Raw genomic sequence first — 21,050 nt, 5'->3', positions numbered from 1 at the left:
TGTGTCATGCTTTGACTTCCATTTGGGGAAGTTTAGTCCTTATTTACTATAGCAATTTGCCACACTTGAGGTTGTGATCAAGTCTTCACTCAAGTTCTCCTTGTCAACTCTATCCTATTTCTTTACAAATACAATATCAAATCAATTGACATAAAATGTGTTCTATAAAATATGTACCAGAACCTCTAGTTCTGTTCTACAATTTCTGCATTTTAGAATCATATAAACCTTTTAGATTAGCAAAGACCTTTAAGATCATTGAACCCAATGCAAACCTAGCACTGCTATTTTGAGGAAGCTTCTAACGAAGTGTTGTCTGGGAATATATTTTAATGACCTCAGAAATGAAAAATTGACATCATCAGCTTTGGAAATGACAACACAGATGAAATGCTCCAGAGAGTGATAGACGCAGTTGTTAAAAATAAAATTAAAAATTAAAAAGAAAAAAGAAAAAAAGTCAAACCAAAATGAACAACAACAAGCACAAAAGAAAAAGCAAACACCCTCCCCCCCACAAAAAAAAAAAAACCACCACATAAAAACCCCAGTGTGTGCCTTTCAGAAAGAAAGGCTATCCTAGTGTTGTCTTTTATTCCAAACTTCCCATAGTTCCATATTAGTGAAACAACTGGATGGAAGAAAAAGCAGGTAATACGTCATGGTCATTTCAGACAACATACAATACAAAAAACAAGATTGAGCCCTTCAGACAAGGGAAATCTTTGTGAGCAGAGGGAAATTTATGCTGGGATCCTTTTGACACGTGCATTAAATCACACTGCCCACGGAGAACAGATGCTGAAATCTGATGATGAAGCCATGGCTCATCTCACACATTTTGTAGTATAGAGTGAGAACTACTTCCATCAGCTTTCAGAAATCTTTCCACACCATAACCATTAGGTTAAGGCTCTTTGAAAGACTTAGTAAAACATCCCCTAAGAATAGCCCTCCACCAGGTTTTGGATAGGGATTATAAATTACAAAGTCAAATGTACTAATTGCCCACTTGCCTGAGATGCAAGTATCTCCTGTATGGCCTGCACTTCTCCTTTCTTAACAACTACCAACAGGTTTCTTCCAGAAAACTCACTACTGCAGTACCCATAACTGACCGCAAACAGGGACAATTATTTTCATGTGGCCACTCTAATCACAGATGAGTAACAATACACAGCTCATGTTTTTCTGCCATCCTATGAACTTTTATCTTATAGGAGAGCAATAGGACCCTCCTTAGTCATCACAGCAACAAACACCAAGTTGCTAGAAAGCAGTGGTCCAGAGCAATATTCCCTGGTTATGCTGTCATACATGAGACAACTGTAGCAGTTTTTACTTTCTTGCCATTAATAGGGAAATTATAAGAGTTTAAAGAACTTCCCACATTTCCAGAGACTTGAGAGGTTAATCATATATAGAGATACACTACTGCAAACTCATGTGCCATAGCAAAGACACAAAATCTCTTTCATTTATCTCTGCATGGATACACAAAGAAAATAAAAACAAATTTAAAAGAGAAAGAGTAGATAGGTAAAATGAAAGATTATTATTTTGGGGAAATACTAATAAAGAAATTGTCTATAATTGCAGAAATCTTACCCACTTTCTAACTCATTCTCATTTTATCACTGATACTCCCCATATACAATTTTACATCTTATTTTATGATAGACTACAATAATTAAACCAGCGAACACACATTGAACACATTCCATTTAGGCAAACTGGCCATCATATTAATTGGAATGTAATTTAATGTAAGGGTCATTGCTTAATTTAATGCTAGACTTTAAGAATGAGAGAGGAGAACCAAACCTTATGCAGGAAAACCCCATCATTTCACCCACACAGTGCTGTGTAGGTTCTCATCTCACCTGGGTCTTGTGGCCCTCACCCCAAAGATACTCAGCTCCTCCTAGAGTAGAAGATCCAGCTCCCTAAGCCAAGGGTACCAAACAGAACTCAGGCCACCTCTACACTGGCATGGCTCAATCACAGCAAGTATCTTGATCAGATCTGATAATGCTGCATGACAACCTTGCTGATAATGAGTTTCATAAAAAAAGCTATCTAATTAATAAGATATAAACAGATAATGCATTATTTCATTTAAATACTGAAAACATTTTTCTTCAGAAAAGTAATTCTCCCTCTTATTTTCAACCTTTCTAATTTTTCATTAATTCTTCACAGGAAAACTGTTTCAGTAATGGCGACAGGATTTTTTCTCACTAGGATTTTCAAAAATACTTATGGCTGTTACCTTTAATCAAATTTGAAGCACTCAGTTACAATCTTTGCCAAGCCAAATCCAGACTATCATGTAAAATAAAAAGGTATTTTAAGTCATTACCTAGCAGTTATCGTAGCAGAGTATTTGCATTTGATGATGCCATTTCCTCTTTGTTTGGTGTAAAAACATATTTCTATTTATATGACTTTAGCCCATTAGATTATGGCAGATCTCTGGCTTTTTCGCTTGCAAAAAAGTCACTTCATGACAAAACCTTATCTTTAGTAATTGCTGAAGAAATACTGAGGGATTCCTCTTGGAATCCCATTTAAAGCAAATGTAACAAACTGGAGAATTATTGCTTATTTTCACTCTTGATTTTCCTCAAGGCCTTAGGGAATACACTCATTCATAACCATCTGCTGTTAATAGGATATTAGGGCCTCATTTTCTCAAATGTACAAACTCTGTCTCTGCTCTCAAGTGCTTTCCTGCACAGTACTATGCAGTTACAACATATAACATCTCACCAGCTACTGCAACAGAGAAATAAATAATCTTCTTGTGCAGCAGTGTCACAGAAAGTTAAATTCAACTAAGTCTTAGAGCAGCCTTCGATTTCCTGGCACAATTTTTCATTAGCAAATTGTTGTGTATGTCTTTTTGGTGCTCAATAAGTCTGAAATTTCCTTTGAGCTATAACCTTATTGTTTAAGTTTAAATATATCCCACTTCCAAAATGGATGTAACCCTGGTCAGGGAAAAAAGCTGCACAAGTCATTCCTATTGCTTGTGCTAGACAAGGAGCATGGGGTACATACTAATAAACAATAATTAGCATGATTAGGTACAGGTTTTACAAGAATATCAGGGCAATCATGATGCCACTGTTGTGGAGATCACTGTGCTGTCCTCTTTGCCTAGACCGTTACTATTTGCTGTGCACTAGATGGTTTCTACCCTCCTCCCTGATTCCTGCCTGAAAACTGGAGTGATTCTACTGCTGCTCATTCAGTGCTCCATTGGCAAAAGGTTTTTTTTGCACTTTTTTTTTTTTGCACATTTTTCCCCCCTTACCAGCAGAGCTTGTCTTTCTCTGACAGTAACAAATGTGAAATTGGTGAAGGGGCTCTCTGAGTGAAAGAGCTGCAGTGAGATGAAGCCTACAAGTCATTATCTTTGATCTTCTAAAGTTTTACCTTGAAAGAGTTCAATTGAACACTTCATAGTCTTCACACCAACAAATACCAAGATGTTAAGAAATAGGAATACCCAGATAATTCCCAGTGGGTGATATTTCCAGATAAAGCCTTAATAACTACTATTTCCTATTAAATCTCATGGAAGCTGAAGCAAGAAGCAAACTCACTAGTCAGAGATTTCTTTTCTCTTTATAGGTATGTATATATATTTATATGTATGTATATATATATATTTATATATAAAATCTCTTTAGGAAACATTGTTACCTTCTTAAGATAAAGACAGGCTGTATATTCAATATCCAAACTTAGTTATTCCTGACTTTCAGTCTGAGATTAGACTTTGCTGAATGCTGAAGAAAGTAAAGTGATACTAAAAAAGTATTAAACCAATTAAATGATTGAAGGGGATGAAAAACCTAAGCTAAATGTAGAAGATACATGTTTCATATTTCTTAACTGGAACTGTCTGACCAAAAACTTCACAATTCTGTATTCCTACATCCAAGGGTCTAAAGACCATGGAAAAATACTTGTAATAGCTACAAATAGTTGCAAAATAAACTGAGAGTTGAGGCTACTTGGCCTATTCAGCCTGGAGAGGAGACTGAGGGGAGACCTAATTGTGGTCCACAAATCCTTTTTGAGGGGAAGTAGAGGCTTAGGCTCTATCTCATGATCATGGTAGGATCAGCGAACAACCTGAATCTCTGTCAGGGGAGGTTTATGCTGGATGCTAGAGAAAGGTTTTTCACCCAGAGGGTGGTTGGACACTGGAACAGGCTCCCCAGGGAAGTGGTCACAGCACTAGCCTGACAAAGTTCAAGAAGAATTTGGACAATGCTCACAGGCACATGGCATGACTCTGGGGATGGTGCTGTGCAAGGCAAGGAGCTGAACTTCAGTGATCATTTTGGGTGTCTTCCAACTCAGGATATTCTATGATTCTCTGATAAACAGTTGCAAATGTCCTCCAAAAGGTTATATGCAGTGCTTGGGATCTCCAGACCCATCTGCAGTTTGAATGCTCAACACCATCAAGTCTTTCAAAATAATCTGTCTGGACCTCATACTAAGCACTACGCCCACGCTTCATTCCTCAATTGTTTCTTCACATGCAGGTGAAATAAGGACTCTCAAGACACTTACTATATATACAGAGGTCTTTAACCACTAAGACCATACCAGCATCCTAAGCTTTATACAGGCTTCTACAAGGGACAGCTAACTTTGACTTTAGCATTTCAGAACTTCTGCTGAGGATCAAACATGTTGTCATCTTATTGCAGGGGTTCCATACTGTTATCTCCCTACCACAAAAGTTTCATACCTTCTTGGTGGGCAGTTGCTCCTCCAGGCACTGACTCTTCCTTCTTCACAAAGTAACCCAGTGACTCCAGTTCCCTCCTCAACCAGCCAACCCACTCTTTTATAGCACTCTTATTCTCATTGGTTACAGCTGTGGCCTGTTAAAGTCAGGCCTGTTCCTAATCTTTGATAATTGGCCCAGCTGCAACTCCTTAGGGGTTAGATTACCTTCTACACGATCTTTATTTTCTTATATTCTATCCCCCCACAAAACAGCATGACAAATTGCTTTCGTTATCACTTTGTTGTAACACATTTGTGTAAATCTAGTGTATTAGAAAAACCACATAAAAGTTACCACATCAGGTATAAATCTAGCCTTGACTTTTGTAAGGAATCCAAATCATTCTTGACTCTTCTAGAAAGTCTTTCAGAAGCTCTAGGCACTCAAGACCTGTAGAATGACATGGAAACCAAAGATGTCTTTTCCTATCCATCATATTAAAGCCATTTCATAAAAAGATTGGGGGTTTTTGGAAGGAGAGGTTGCAGCTACCTCTGATACGCACACTGTTTTTTCCCCTTCAAGGCCAATTTTGCTATTAATGTATCTAAAGTTATCTAGGTGAATTACATAACAACAAAAAAAAAAAGATTGTTCTAAGGCTTGGAGGCCTGCCACTAGGGAGCAAAGAAATGCATTTTCCATGGATACATCAGGGCTAGCCATCTGAAATAGTACAATGTGCACAGAAGGCACAAGGTTAGACTGCCAGCATTTTTCTTTTCTTCCCCCTCCCTTTTTCCCCTCTTAATTTAAAGTGAAAAAGGTCAGTTTGAAATGGTTGGTAAATCCAAACCAGATGCTAAATTTCCCTGACTAGAGCAGCTGGCAGGCTTGAGCTACTGGCAGTCCTCACCACTTCTGGAGAGATAATGCCCTAAATTCAAGGGTAAAACTCTACCTGTGATGCGACAGCCTTTGTTTCTAGTAGATTGTTCTTTGTTCTCAGAGAAAAAAAGAGAAAAAATTAAAAAGAGGTTCTGCCATCTTTCCTTGCCCTACCCTTCATAAACTCCATATTTCTAATTTGTTATATGATGTTAATAAGTTCTTCTATCATGGAGGAATATTATATAATATATATATATATTATACCTCTCTATGTATGTGTATGTGTGTATCCTATGAAACTGTTAGCATTAGCACAACTTTAGTGGTGAATAGTGCCCCATTTAGTTGGCAGACAGTCACTACTGGGTTTCTCCAAGGCTCAGTATGGGATCCAGTCCTTATTGATAATATGGATAAGATGATTGTGAGCACCCCAATAAATTCACAGAAAACACCAAGTTGGGTGGCAGTGGTGTTGTGCTGTAGGGTAGGAAGGCTCTGCAGAGGGATCTAGACAGTCTGGATCCACAGGCTGAGGCCAACTCATCGATCTCTACCTGAAAGAGGGCTGTAGCCAGGTGAGTGTTGGCCTCTTCTCCAGGCAATTAGCATACTCCATCCCTGGAGGTGTTCAAGAAATGAGTGGATGTGACAATTAGTTCCATGGTCTAGTTGACAAGGTAGTGATAACTGGGAGGTTGAATTCAGTGATTTTGGAGGTCTTTTCCAACTGAAATTATTTTTTGATTCTGTGATTCTGAGTAGAAAATATTTTTATTGCATCACCTTTGCAATAATTAAAGGATGGCTCTGTCCTTTTTCTTCCCACTACTGGCATTCTCCATATATTTCTGTAGAGGAATAAGGGCCAGTATAATGGCCACTAGAATGACCAAAGACAATGCTTTCAAAACACCATGGTCAAGTCTTGCAATTAGCTGAATCCCAAGTGTGAAGGAGAAGAGCATGCAGTGCCAGGGATGAGATTCATTTGTCCTCAGTTCAATCTCTCAATATTTACGAAGTCTGAGCTAGTCTCTTCTCTTTTGAGACTAAGTGGAAAGATGTTTAACTATTTCAGAGTAGTCAAATACATTGTCTGCAAGCACCTGCTGCTGATCTGGATCTGGAGCAACCAGCTCATCTTTTCAGCATCTCATCTTAGACAGACAGTCATGTCAGAGCCAGAACAGTCATTCATAGAATCTGTTCATCCTCTGTCAGACGCTTCCTCTTCTGCCAGGGTCCACTGAACCTGAAGTTGTGTTCCTGAGCTGAAACACCCGGTTTCCTATGCAGAGAATTATGCCACACACCCATTATCTAGAGGGCTTTTAAGACATTTGGGTCTGTGATACCCGTAGGTCTCCATAAACACTGATGCAGGACTCCTGTAGAAGCTGGAGCAGTCACAGAGAAAGGTCAAATGTGGCCTGGATCTTTCATTTGTAACCTCACAAAGAACAATGGGGTTCCTCTTCTTATCAAAAGCAGAGCCCAGTTAATTTCTTCCACAACTGTACTTTAACCTCTCTCTTGCAGCTGAAGACCTGCAAGGTATTCCACTTTAAACAGCTCTTTTTACACAGAACTTGTTCTGACAGTATGGCAATGGGAAACTGTATGAAACTAGACAGGGAAAGGAAAAGTGATGATTTAATGGATAGTGGTACTATTACCACTATCCTCATTGACAGAACAGACACATGATAGTGTAAGAAAGAAGTAATTCCTTTTATTCTCTTCAAGCAAAAGTTTTATCCTTTATTTATAAAGCACTCACCCAATATCCTGAATGCCACAATGCCAAAAATAATAAAGAAATACTGCCTGTTAAATAATCTGTTCAGAGTAAGAAGATTAAAGAATATATACCTTTTAAAATGAGAGAATGAACTTGCTGAAAAAATTTTAGCCTAACTAAAGGACACACATGCGATATTTCTTCTAGCATCATTCATGACAGAAGAAGTAGGTGACATGACAGAATTAATTCATTTGCTCTATGATTAGTATCCCCTCTATATGTCTTCTGTTAATTCTTCTTGTTGTGCAAATGCTTGTGTAATTTGCTTCCATTTCAAGAAAAATAAATAATTTTCAGCAGAAAAAAACGTGAGGTGTGATTTTCTCAGTGGTAGAATATTTAATAGCTTTTGTGTATGGAACTGCAGGCCAGAATCCAGTGTCTGGCCTTTTAATAAATCATACCAGAGCAGTGTGAATGACTCTCAGTACTTTCAGAGGTGCCAAGTAAATATAAGACCATATTGGTTTTTGTCAAAGAAAAAATAGCTTATTGAAAGCTGATTGAAAGTCTCATTTTTTAATATCATACTCAATTATGCAACATCCAAAGTAGTAAAAGAGTAAATCTTACATTGGCATTGCAAAGACAGATTTTTGCAGCAGAAAATTAACTATTGCAATATTAAAACATGGGCAAAATATTAGAATAAAAATATTGAATGTTAACCTAATGCAGTCTATACTGACAAAATATTTACAGAGAAAAAGATAAATTAAGTAATTTGGAAATCTAGCATAATCTCTGTTTTTAATACTTTCTGCCATTTTTAAGTACATCTGGAGAAGTGGTTAGCTTCATCAGTAGTTTTGAAAGAATCCTTGATTTTCCTGAGGCTGAAAAATATGTTAGCTCTTTTCTTGATCCTAACAAGATACACATGTTTATAGCTCAGTGAGAGAGGGAAAGGTGCATCCTTGCACATCTACCCTATGAACATTTGTCACTGAGGACTGAAAATAAGCTGTTCCAGAAATGGTCCATCCAATATTACTCAGTTTGCCCCACCTCTCTTAGAACTGCTGATTGTTAATGGAAGTATCTTTGATTAGCTACACTTCCCACAAGGAGCATTCCTTATTATTAGGCATCTGGTTTATTGCACTTCTTCAGCCTGCAGCAAGGTTTCTCAAGTAGCTACAGCACTGCTCAACCCCAACAAAAACTCAACCCAGCAGATGAGTCTTGCTGGTTCTGGACACATTTGCTCTGGTTGCATGGCAAGAAGGCACAGTCACATGCCAAAGAGCAGACACATATGTTGTGCTATCTAGACTTAGACCTGCTAAACAGATCAAACTTGCTGAAGGCAGGGAAACTGATGCACAGAAGTTATTCAGCAGAAAGGGAGAGTAATCTCTCAGATTAAGATCATGCAGACGACAGCAACCCCAAAAGCCATGCAACATTTCCTTTGGAATTAGGACAAAACAGAGCAATTTCTGTGCTGAGTTAGAGTACATCTCTTCCAGATTATCATGTGTATTTTTCCCATAGGTGTCATGGGAAGCTAACAGGTGTCTTCTAGAAAGTTCTATGTGTCTGCCATGGTATAACAAAATCAAGATGTCTAAATTCAAAGGGCTTACTATGAACCATCAGAGAACATTTAAACAGGAAGCTTCCCTTTTAAAAGGGGATATGACAATCTACTCCACTGTATTCACTTACATCTTGAAAACATGCCAATTTGATTTCTTGCTACATACATATGAGGAAATCCATTTCCCTAAGAAATATCCTTTTTTTCTTGTATTTTTAGGCTGATTCTCTAATGAAGGAGGAATTTTATATAATAGCACTATTTATCCATATGTCAACTTTCTCCAAATAGTTTTTACTCCCCTGGCCAATTGTAAAAAATAGACTGAGTCAGAAGTCTCAGGAGATGAGAAATAGAGAGAAGGGAGAGAACTGAAGTAATGTCCAAGGAAAAGAGAAGGGCAAGGGAAGATGTGAGCTCTGTGATTCCCTATCTCAGTGCAGGCAGGGCAGGCAGAAACATCACACAGCAGCCCTCCCTGTAGCAGATTCAGGCACAGGACCTTCAGCCAATGGTACAGCTGGACAGGGAAGGCAACTTGGTGGGAAGGAGAAGAAATAATAACAGTATAGGCAGGCTGTGTGGCAAGGGCACTGGTAGGTATGCCAAGAAGGGTTGAAGGAGGACAACTCCAGGTGGCTGGAGTTATAAAGGGGGAGGCAATAGACAGGAAACAAATCCAATTAAAGTCATTACTTCTGCTTCTCTTGAAATGTTTGGGCTTTTTGGAAGCTAAGGAGGAGAACTGATTTCACTCTCAATTTGACTTCCCAATAGAAACAATGTTTGTCTATTAAGGAATTAACAGATGAAGATTACGAGCACAAGAAGTTTACCACAGAATTGAAAAGAATTTGGGAGAAGTTTCACTGGATAAACTGTTGCTTCTCTGCAGAACACACTCACTATTCCACTGGTGTCCTCTGTAGAAATAAACCAATTGCATCCCCTGCTCAAGCACATAAAAATATAATTAATCTTTTCTTTTCCCAATTGCCTTCTTCTCTGATGAACAGAACTATCACCTCTGGATAAAAACCAGAGATTTTCTGAAATATGTCCTTGAGGTAACAAATGTCATCCTCACTGAAAAGTAATCTCACCTCAAGACTACTAAATCTTTTTTCCATTTAGCAAATATCAGAAAGATAACTATCCTTGCTCACTATTTAAATTCCTCTGCAGAAATTGAATTCTCACCTCACAAATAAAGATCATTGCCATCATTTTCTCAAAAAGTAAGCAACATTGCAGTTCAAAAAAAAAAAAAAGGCAGTGAAGGTTTAGTGGAACAGTAGAATCTGCAGACTGGGGGAACTAAGCCATTTGTGTCCACATTTTATACTCTAGAAGAACTCAGTTCTAACTTTTTTTTTTTTTCCATTTTTAGTGAGGCTTTTCGGGGGAGGATGATTCATAGTGTATTTTGTTGTTTTGGGTTTTTTTCTTCTTTTAGGAAGGAAAGAACTTTTCCATTAACTAAATATATTAATAAATAGCAAATTTTTAATAAGGCTTTTCAGTCTACCAAAATTCAAATCAAACCAAAAGAAGCTTATTTATAGTTCTGGTCTGCATCTGCATGTCATAGATGTGTATATGTTGTGAACTTTTATCATATATACATAATTCTAAAGCAAAACACTGATTTGATTCCAGTCCAAAACTGTAAAAAAACACACAAAAAAAACCCCAAAGTGACTGGACTTATAAAAGCATTGTGGTGGTCTGAGCACCATGAATCCAACCCCATGACAATTTTCTCTGACAGGAAAAAAAGTAAGAGAACTCTTTTCTTTTTCTACTGTCAGTTGTTTTAGAGAAAACAGTGATAAATCATCTCTAATTCAACTGGCACAAATCATTGAAAGCAATCTACATTCATTGTCTGAAGTCTCAACAGATACGCTTCAGAACATGCTGTCTCAGAAAAATGTGAATAGAAAGGATGTGTATTTCTGCGCTTATATATATTTGTCAAACCATTTTTCTGAAGTTCTATGAGAGAGTTCTTTGTTTTGTTAAGACCAAAGCTTGATATAACTTTATACTTATAGCCCTGTACAGAAAAGAAACAATGGCCGCACAGTTTGTCACCTTTTTTTTTCCTGTTTATTCGCCTTTACTAGTATTGATTATACAATTTTCCATGAATTCTTTTAAAAATAAGGTAGTAATTGATGAAGGCACCATATGAATTGACAAAAAACCTCTCTTTTTTTATTCTCTATAACTTTCCTTTTTCCCCCTTCTATTTTAATAATCTCAAAGTCTGAAAGGAATATAAATTCTCCCCCATAAGCCATAGCCTGTTTCAGAGCTGTGACTAGCCAAGGCTGAGGCTACTTAGGCCATGCAGCATCTTCCAACAGACAAGACTTTCCCAGAGATAGACATGAAATCCTGGCTTTTCTGAAGATATGTCTAAACCTCAAGTCTCTTGTTTATTTTAAAACGATGCTGTCACATTTTCTACTTAGTTGCATAACTGCATTTGAGAAAAAAAAAATTCAGTGTACCCATAGAACATTTCTATAATGATGAAAACATCTAGCCAGGCTGAATAGAACATTTCTATAATGATGAAAACATCTAGCCAGGCTGAATTAATGACACTGAGATTAAATGGCAAAAAAATAGATGCTACAAGGCATTCCAAGAAGATGCTTCTTTCCTCACACACAGAGAAGATCCTAAGTGGATAGGTCTGACAGTAGGTCCAGATTCTCTAGCAGTTCTAGGTTGTGGCTGGTATTTAATTACATTTGATCTAAAGAATAAGATAATCACAAATATCTTATCAATAACATCTGTTCATACTTCAGGTGTGCTAAAATGGTGAGCTTTTTCAGGTTTCTAGGACAGTTTTGTTGTTGTGGTGGTTGTTTTCTGTTCTGCATACATTACCATTATCTCAAAAAGCATATTGGCTTTATCTCTGAAGTTTCAGTCAGCTCCTGGGGCGATATCAGCAGCACACAAGTTCTTATAATAAGCTTTTGGAAAATGTAATGAGGAAGATGATTTCTCTTGGCTCAGTGCTAGAGCTCAACAATGGGATGTCATCAGAATAAAAGTTTGAATCACAATGTCTCATTTTCTTCCTTTCATTAATGTTTGGGGAGGAGAGGGTTGTTGTGACAGCTGGTCAGTAGTGATTCAATTATATGCTCCATTCTCTGGACTTCAGTTCAAGACATCCTTTGGCAAGCTGAGCAACTGCTTGATGACAGATTTAATAGCTAGAATTTGATAGAGTATGAAAAAGGACATGACTGATTTTGATGAACTTCTCATACAGCATGCCTTTGAAGTTGTACTGCTAGCTATGGAATGTCCATTTCAACAAAGCTTCCCATTACGTTTAGCTCTTCTCTCTCCTATGTAGTGAAAGTGATCTGTAACACACACACAGAACATCTTGGCATGTGAAATTGTATAGAAAAATACAGGCTCACAAGTCTAAATACTCAGAGCTGAAACTGTCCTGATGTAAGGTTACTTTGGTAATGGCCACATCTCAAGAAAGAGAAAACTAAGGACGTCACATCAGGCCTGTGACTGTACAGGAAGGGACACAAGGGGCTGCCCAAGAGCTTCAGTGACATCACTAAGCTCAGCTGTCTTTGGGGTGCCTAGGACAGGTGAGCTTTCCCGTTTCTGTATCTGAGAATGCTTGACTGTGCAGGAAAATAACTTTTTTCAGCCTTCAGAGTTCAAAGAAGGCTTCTCTTGTCTGAGAGCTTTCCCACCCATCACAAATAGAGAGCAACTGAAGTCAGTCCTCTGAAAGATGAAAGCAATGAACAAATCACAAGTCCACAGAATCATCTAGTATGCCCTGGTGGGAAAGGACCCACAAGGATCAAGTCCAACTCCAGGCCCTGCACAGCTCCATCCCCAAGAGTCACACCATGGGCCCAAGGGCATTGTCCAAATGCTTCTTGAGCTCTGTCAGTCTTGGTGCTGTGACCACTTCCCTGGGGAGCCTGTTCCAGTGCCCAGCCACTCTCTGGGTGAAGAACCTTTTTCCTAGTATCTAACACAAACCTCCCCTGACTCAGCTTCAGGCCATTCACTCGGGTCCTGTCCCTGGACACCACAGAGGAGAGATCAGTCCTGTCCCTCCTCTTCTCCTCATGAGGAAGTTGTAACTGCAATGAAGGTTCCTCTCCTTCAGGCTGAATGGACCAAGTGATCTCAGCTGCTCCTCACACAGCTTCCCCTTGAGGCCACTCCAGAGCAGAGCAGAGTGGCTTCCCCTCCCTTGCCTGGCTGGCCATGCTGTGCCTGATGCACCCCAAGATATGCCTGGCCCTCTGGCCCTGCCTGGCTGCTGACTCACAGACTCCAATCATGCAGGATCCCCAAGTCCCTTTCCACGGCACTGCTTTCCAGCATCTCATTTTGCAATCTGTCTTTACATCCAGGATTCATCCATCCCAGGTGCAGAATCTGGCACCTTCCTGTGTTGAGCTTCATACGGCTGGTTACTGCCCAGGATATTACCTGAGTAGTGTGAAGACAGTTGTCTTATTACCAAAGTTTTGTACATTGGAGAGCATTCCTTCAGCCTTCTAAACCCTAAATCAGAGCTCAAATAAATGAATGAGATTTTTAAAATGTTTGTTTCCCTAAAGAAGGTATGTGCCCTGCATTACTGAAAGAATTATTATACATAATTACTTCACTGGAGGATTTCTGCTTTATACTTGACCATTCAAAACTCTTCAGTGTCAAAGTAGTTCAAAACTAGGAATGATAAAGTAAAAACTTTAGATGAAGCCTTCTGCTTGTAAAGCAGAAAATACAGAGATGAAACACTATTGTCTCACTATAAAAATTAATGTCTGCAATATTACACAAGCACATTTTGCAAAAGTGAGCACCTAACAGGTGTTGGCTTCCCTGAGGAGTCATCAGAGTGATATGACAATAATGAACTAAACTGCAATGATTAAAGACACATTTTGATAAGACTCTAACCAATCCAAAGAAATAATGTCATGTAAAGAAAAATCAAAGTTATATAAAGCTAAATATAAGAAAGATGGTATTAAAGTAACTCTGAGGTACACTGAGTGAACCGAATATAAAAGGCACTTTTTATGTAAGAAAGTAAGAGCAATAAAACTGGATATTTTTAACTGACAAAAGTTTAATAAAAAAAAAGACTCTGAGTGTCTGTTTAAAAGGAAAACTAGCATTTTCACAACTGTGAGTTAGATTTCCCTATTATATACTTTTCTATCCTGACTTTTAGAAATACTTCAGGACAAGCATTTAAATTTAATGCATCAAACATTTTTTGAAACACCAGCATTTTCTAGGAGATTTCATGCTAAAAATACTCCGAAGAGACTGCTGCCATAAGACACAATCATAACAAAGTATATTTAAATAGAAATCAACAAACTACTGAGATGAGGTACATTAGATATCAAAATTTACTGTCCTTATTCAATTGTATCTTGTGATTTACCATTTTTCAAATGGTAATTTATCTATTAGTACACAACCAAGAAGTGTGATTTAATGAAAATACAATAATTTTCTCTCAGTAAGTCAAGCTCCCTGAGAAATCTCACTGAAATCTGTATATAACCTCAGGGCATCAATTAGATAAGAATGATATGTTCCAAATATCTTCAGGGGTGTTTTGCAAAATTATGAGATGGTAGCAAAATTCTTTTGTAGACTTCTAGCACTGTGATTCCTAATTCTCTTATGCTTTTTATAATAGCTTCTATATTAAGTTAATATTTTATTAAACTGGTTACATTCATTAATCTTGTCAGAAAAAGATCTGTCAGATGGTTATGGTTATACACAAGTATGAGTGTATTTTCTTGGTAGTGTATTTTCTTGGTAGTTGCTGCACTAGCTATAGTACAGTACAGTTAGTACACTTATTACTATAATACTGCTATACTATAACTTCTAAATTATACCTCTCCTGTGAACTGTTGTGCCTAGGATGTAGCCAAACAAAGTTAAGTGGCTGGAACTCATAGAAATGAAGTCACCAACAGAGTCCTTGAGCCATCTGTTGAGGCTGCTTACAGGCATACTCTCCTGAACAGCAAAAAATAACTGCAAAAATTTTCTCAGAAAACGTTGATCAAATGTCTTCAGGAAAACACCTAGATTCCAAAGAGCTGATCTGCTAACAGAAAATCAGTCTTCTTGCACCAGAAGCAGGGACTAAGAGGTTTTCTTCACTCTATCTGTATTTATGACTGGTCCAAACATGCAAATACTGCAATATTGAATACTAAAGCCGTGGTTTGAAAATAACCTGACTCCAAAATAATGTAGCACATTGTTTGCACTTAGCAAGAAGTTTGTACAATGAAAGTCTGATATGCAGTTCATCTGCTGATTCACACAACTCCTCAACCATGATCACAGTTCCTTCTTCCCCCTACCTGGACCAGTGTGTTCTAGATCACAAATGATGATAAAAAAGATACCCAAAACTGAGGGTAATATCATTTTTTCATAGACATACTCAACAGATGGCAACAGCATAAAACCTATGAGATGGTAGAATATTTTCAAACAAAATTATTCAAAATTCTGGGTTTCATTAGAGTGTCTTTGATGGAGGACGTGTGTGGGAAGGGAAGTTGATAACCTATGATAATTTATCAAGAATAAGATTTCTTGCTCTGGATCTAGAAAAAGCAATCAAAGATGCATGGGAAAACATTGCTTCTGTAGTGTATGTTTTTTCACACAAACCTATTCACAAGCCCTTCCAAGTATATCCTCACAAACTGCCACACAAGGAAAAAAAATCATATTATTAGATGATTCTTTCACTCTTCCGGAAATGCAAATTAATTTAAATTATGTATTTGTAAATGGCAACTAATAACTTCATGGTGACCCCAGCTGCTCTGCCCACTTTCTGTACTGTCTGATGCTTTGAAATTGATGTCTCTTTTACCCATTATACAGATATAAACATGTACAACAAGTTAAGACTTGTTGTACATGTTTATATCTGTATAATGGGTGTATTAGGTGTATTAAGACTTTCACTTACACAAATCAAGGACTCAGCTAAGCATTCAAGACAACAAATTATTCTTATTACAGTCATTGCTTCAGTCAAATCAGACAATGAAGGATTTAACCTGTTATAGAGACAGGAAAATAGTCTACCCCTGATTTTAAGTCTTTTTCTTCAAAAACAACACTCAAGTAAGGAGCATACTCCTTTCCAAAAAAACACTCCATCAGGACTACTGAAGAGGAAGATAACCTTTGCTGTGAAGCATGTTTTCTTTACAAGCCTTTGCTCTCAAAATTCTTTGTTGCTGTTCATTTTTTCCAAAATCTTCTGAAACAGATACGTAAAATATTCACTGTAATTACTTGAACCAGTTTGTAAGGCCTAAAAAGAGATGTCATTGGAAGAATATCAAGCTAAACGCAGAAAATATTAAAATTTCTAAACTCAGTTTTTATCACAGGGTGAAGGGCTCTAGAAATCAGAATTAGTAGTTTAGAATGGCATGAAGTACTACATTTGTTTAGTATGGCATGAAGTACTGAATTTTTGTAATAATTCATGCTTAAATAAAAGTGCACAAGGATAGTAAAAAAAGAATTCTCCCACCCTAATCCATCTCTTATCCCAGTCATTTCCCTTCATGAGGCAGGAGCCATATGCCCTTCATCTTTGTTATAGTAACATTCAGTTTTGCCTGTACTTCTGAGAAGACACAACCCAAGTCTGAAAAGCAATAAGAGCTTGGCAGATCTAGTTTGGGTGCACCTGTAAAGCACCAAGAGATTGAGGAACAGCCCCTTTGACAATAGTCCTTAGGACTTGCAGGAACCAGAGCAGGACTCCCCTAATTTCATGCTCAGAAAAGCCTTTGCTCAATAACCCTTGTTGAACTGATTTTGGTCTGCCATGAACACACAAAACTCTTCCTGTCTAGATGTGCAAGCAATTCCTGTTTGAAACAGCAGCTATGCCTTTTGTTACACACAGCTTTCACAATTTCAGATATTTCCACAGGAGAAAGATTGCAGGTGAGAAACAGCAAGACAGCGTCACAAAGCACAAGGAAAAGCCTTTTTAGACACAATCCAGCTTTACAGAGAGAGTCTGCTTTTATAGAGATGGGCAAATAACCTTCCAACCTCTAATGCATGCCTGTAACTTCAATCCAAAATTGCAGCCAAAGGCTAGAAATTATCTCCCTAATTCATGTAACAGATAAAATTCCAGACTAAATTAGAGTACAGGAAACATAACACTTACATCAGCATTTTCTAGTGAAAAGAAACTAGAGCTTTCTCATATTTTTTTCCTTTTACATCATTTCATCAGGGAAAGTCTCAGAAGGAGTATTCAATATTCTTCTAATATGTGGATTACCCATACCAGGTGGGACATGCATTCTATCATGACTGAGGTTAAATTATTATATTAGCAGGAAGACAATCCAAACAAACACAAAAGCCCTCTTAAAGTTTCAGAAAAAAACCCCAAACTCCCTTTAATTTCTAGCAATGGCTCTGCTACAAAATGTCATTAAATTTTAAAGAGGTTTAAATTCTTAAATGCCTTACCACATTTGAAAAAAAGAACCAGGACATCTAATTGACTCAAATATATTAGGAAATTGTACACAGGGCTTAGCTAGATATCCAGGTTGTTGGGGTTTTTTTTTGTAATTGACCTGCTCCTCAGAACCATTTTAAAACATACACCTCTTGGGTTTTGGCTGAATATTTTTTGTATAACATTGTTGTGAGCCCATTGATCATCATTTTTGCTCTATTGCTCCCATCTGAAAAGAATGAGCCTGTAATTGAAAAGGCAAATTTAGCACTTATATTGGTAATAACACAGTTTCATTGTCATTCTTCACAAAAAGAATTTGAACATTATGGTGAACCATATCTCACTGATAAGTGAACGGAAGGGAAGTAAAGCCTTCTCAGTACCAGGTCCCCATGAGCCAAGTCATTTGTTTTATGAGCAGAGCCTTGTATTGTGTTTTAACAATTACTTTTGCTCCCAGATATGATAGCTCTTTGAAGCAATACCTGGGAGACACATGTGATCTACATTAACAGAGGAGTAACAGTGTTGGGTGATAAACTAATCTCATTTGCTGTGCACCTGATAATTCATTGTTGTGGGGTTTTTTTTTTCCTTCTAATAGTGAAAGCCATCAACTCTGATTTGAATAATTTAACTAGAAGAATAAATTACTTGAATACAAATCACCGTTTGAGATTATAAATTTCTTTTGGAAGCTTCTGTTAAAATCTTAGTGGTTTGGAACTTTTTAGCTAGCTAGAGATTACAACAGAGTTTGAATAGTCTTTTTATGCCAGCAGGTTTGTATATGTGCTATTCCAGGAACCCTATTCAGACTAAAAACTTTCATCAAGTTCCTGAAGTAAGCACACACACTGATTAGAAGAATGCAATGGATAAATGCCCAGAGCAAGGCAGTGAAGCTGTCTTAATTTATCATACCTTACAGCTAGCATTTGAAGAGAAGACACTCGAAATACAAGATCAGAGAATAATTTCCAAGAAATTATTAATATCATAAAATAAACAAAATTACAGGCTGTCACAAAGTGGTTTGGCTACTTTTCAATATTCTATGTGCAGAGTAAATGTGCATGTATACCTTAACTAGAAAAACAACCAACTATGTACCTCTAGATACAAACTTAGAGAAGTGTTTTCTGAGGTAGCAAGAATTTTAGAATATATTTTTGGCTAGGAATATACTTGAGTGATATTTACTTTTTTTATTGACCAATGTATTTCTGATTGGTAAAACATTTTACTACATTTACTGTTTTGTAAAGAAACAGTCTTTTCCTACAGTTGTACCAGAGTACCCAGGTATCTCATGAGTACAGAGCTGTGTAATACATGCTGCAGGGAAAAAAAAAATTAAAAGTCATTTTAAAGCTTCTGTGTGTTCACATTCAAAACAAAAATTCCATACAGATTCCAGTACAAATCTGTTTTGCTGAGCCATCCTCTGTTTTTCTTCATTGAATAAGTAAAAGTGGGCCCACTGAATTCAGATATTGATCAATATGCCAATATACTTGATGAAAAAACTCATGCCCTGAATATTAAATAAAATGATCCTGACAAAGACAGGAACAGGTTACACTGTTATACTGCCCCATGGCTCTAAAGAACCTAAAAGCTTTTATTTCTTTCCTTTTGCCTGGAGAAAATTAATAAAAAAGCACAGAATGTTATGTACACAATGCTCAACTTTGATACATTTATCTGCTCAGAGATAAGTCTATAAGTGGACACAGTCTTTCACTAGACATGGTTATCTAGCCTGCAGAGCAGCACTGGTTTCTAGGGTCCAGAGACAAAAAAACCAAAAACTTAGTTAAGTGTATGGAGACTCCTGGCATCTTCCATATCTGAGCTGCTTTAGGCAACAGAGCTTTTCTATCTACTCGTGGCCACTAAATGACCTCTCTTGGATGCATCTGGCAGGTACCCATTTATCTGCATGAAATTTTTTTAATGCTATCCAGTTCATTCCTACCTCACTTTTCTGGGTACTGAAAATCCAAAGGACAAATACCAAAAGGCAATTCATATGCCAGTATTCAAGCTGTGCCATTTGTTGTTCTCCGTCAGATGCCATTCAAAATTTTATTTGCCAGGGTAATGCATCTGCACACTGGACAGCAGAGATGAGTTTTTTAAGAGCTTCCCATGAGTCTACTTCCTTTCTGAATGCTTTGTGCTGGCACATCCTTAAAACAGACACTTAGACATCCCAAGGAGAAGCCAATAAATCCTGCATGTGGCACCTTTTCTTAGCTTTGCCTCAGAGGGCACTGCATGATGCCATGCTTCAGTTGTCTTTGCTGATTTTATGGCCCAGCTGGGCAGGCTCACCACTCTGCTCACAGGCACCTTTATGCATTTCACAGTACTGAGGCTCAGCAACAACCCTGACAATGAGGGTATGTACAGCCTGCTTCCTCTTTCTTTGACACTGTTAGGAACAGTAGCTCTTTTTGGCCTTCTGACTTTTTCTGTCAGGCAAGCCAATCATTTTGAGTCTCCTCTTAGAATTTATATGAGCCAGCACTCATAGTTTTCTAAAATTCTCCATCCATTTCATACTCTTCTTTGATCACTACCGTAAAAGGAAGGAGTTTTACCCATCCCACACTGTTAAAGGTCTGGACATCATACAGCACTTTTAATTGTGTACACTGCGATTGTCTTTAGTAGGAAAGAATAAAATCAATATTTCAATGAAAGAAAATACAGGCTCATCCTGATTCTATCTTATGTCATCCTAGGCTGCATGCTTCAGACTCTGCTCTAAGTTCGGTACCTGCCCTAAGTTTGGTACCAATGTTATATGACAAACAAGAGTGGGCAGCCCAACAGCTGCAGCAGCTCAAAATGTGGTCTGAATATGGTTTGAAGGTACCACTCCTGTTTCCACACCCCTTTAATGAAGTTTTAAGTCTTGATGGTCATTCTCTTTGCTCACTACTGAAATTTAGCTTTCTAAATTGCATTACTGACATTGGTACTTCTGATAGGAACAATAAATTACTAGTAGTTATCCTGTGAGCACTGCTAAATCAGGCACAATATCATCATATTCCATGTGCCACTCCCATCAAACTGGGTGTACTAGAGGCTGATACAAGCCTTTATAGCTGGGCTTAATCAGAAAGAACCCTTCCGTTTTAGAAGAAATTCCTCTGTGGGTTCCTCTCCATGTCTCCTGGATAAAACCAGGATTTCTTAATCATATTTATGAATAGCTGAGAATTGCCAGGAGACACCAGGTGTGACAGCCCCTCTGCCAGTATGCACAGATCTTCAGTATGCAGGTAAATGGATTAAAATGTAACTTGTCCTTCCTGAAGTACCAGAATAAATACTCTCACAGAAAGACATATTAGCAATCTTTTTGCAGGTGATGATTGCAATTAAACCTTTTTCCACTTGCTCCAGGTAGGAACAATCATCTTCAAGAAAAATTCAGACAGAAGCACAT

This window comes from Molothrus ater, chromosome 1 (genome assembly GCF_012460135.2).
Source record: "Molothrus ater isolate BHLD 08-10-18 breed brown headed cowbird chromosome 1, BPBGC_Mater_1.1, whole genome shotgun sequence".
In the NCBI taxonomy this organism is placed as follows: domain Eukaryota; kingdom Metazoa; phylum Chordata; class Aves; order Passeriformes; family Icteridae; genus Molothrus; species Molothrus ater.
The sequence above is the reverse complement of the archived record's forward strand: the minus strand, read 5'-3'. Positions refer to the sequence as shown.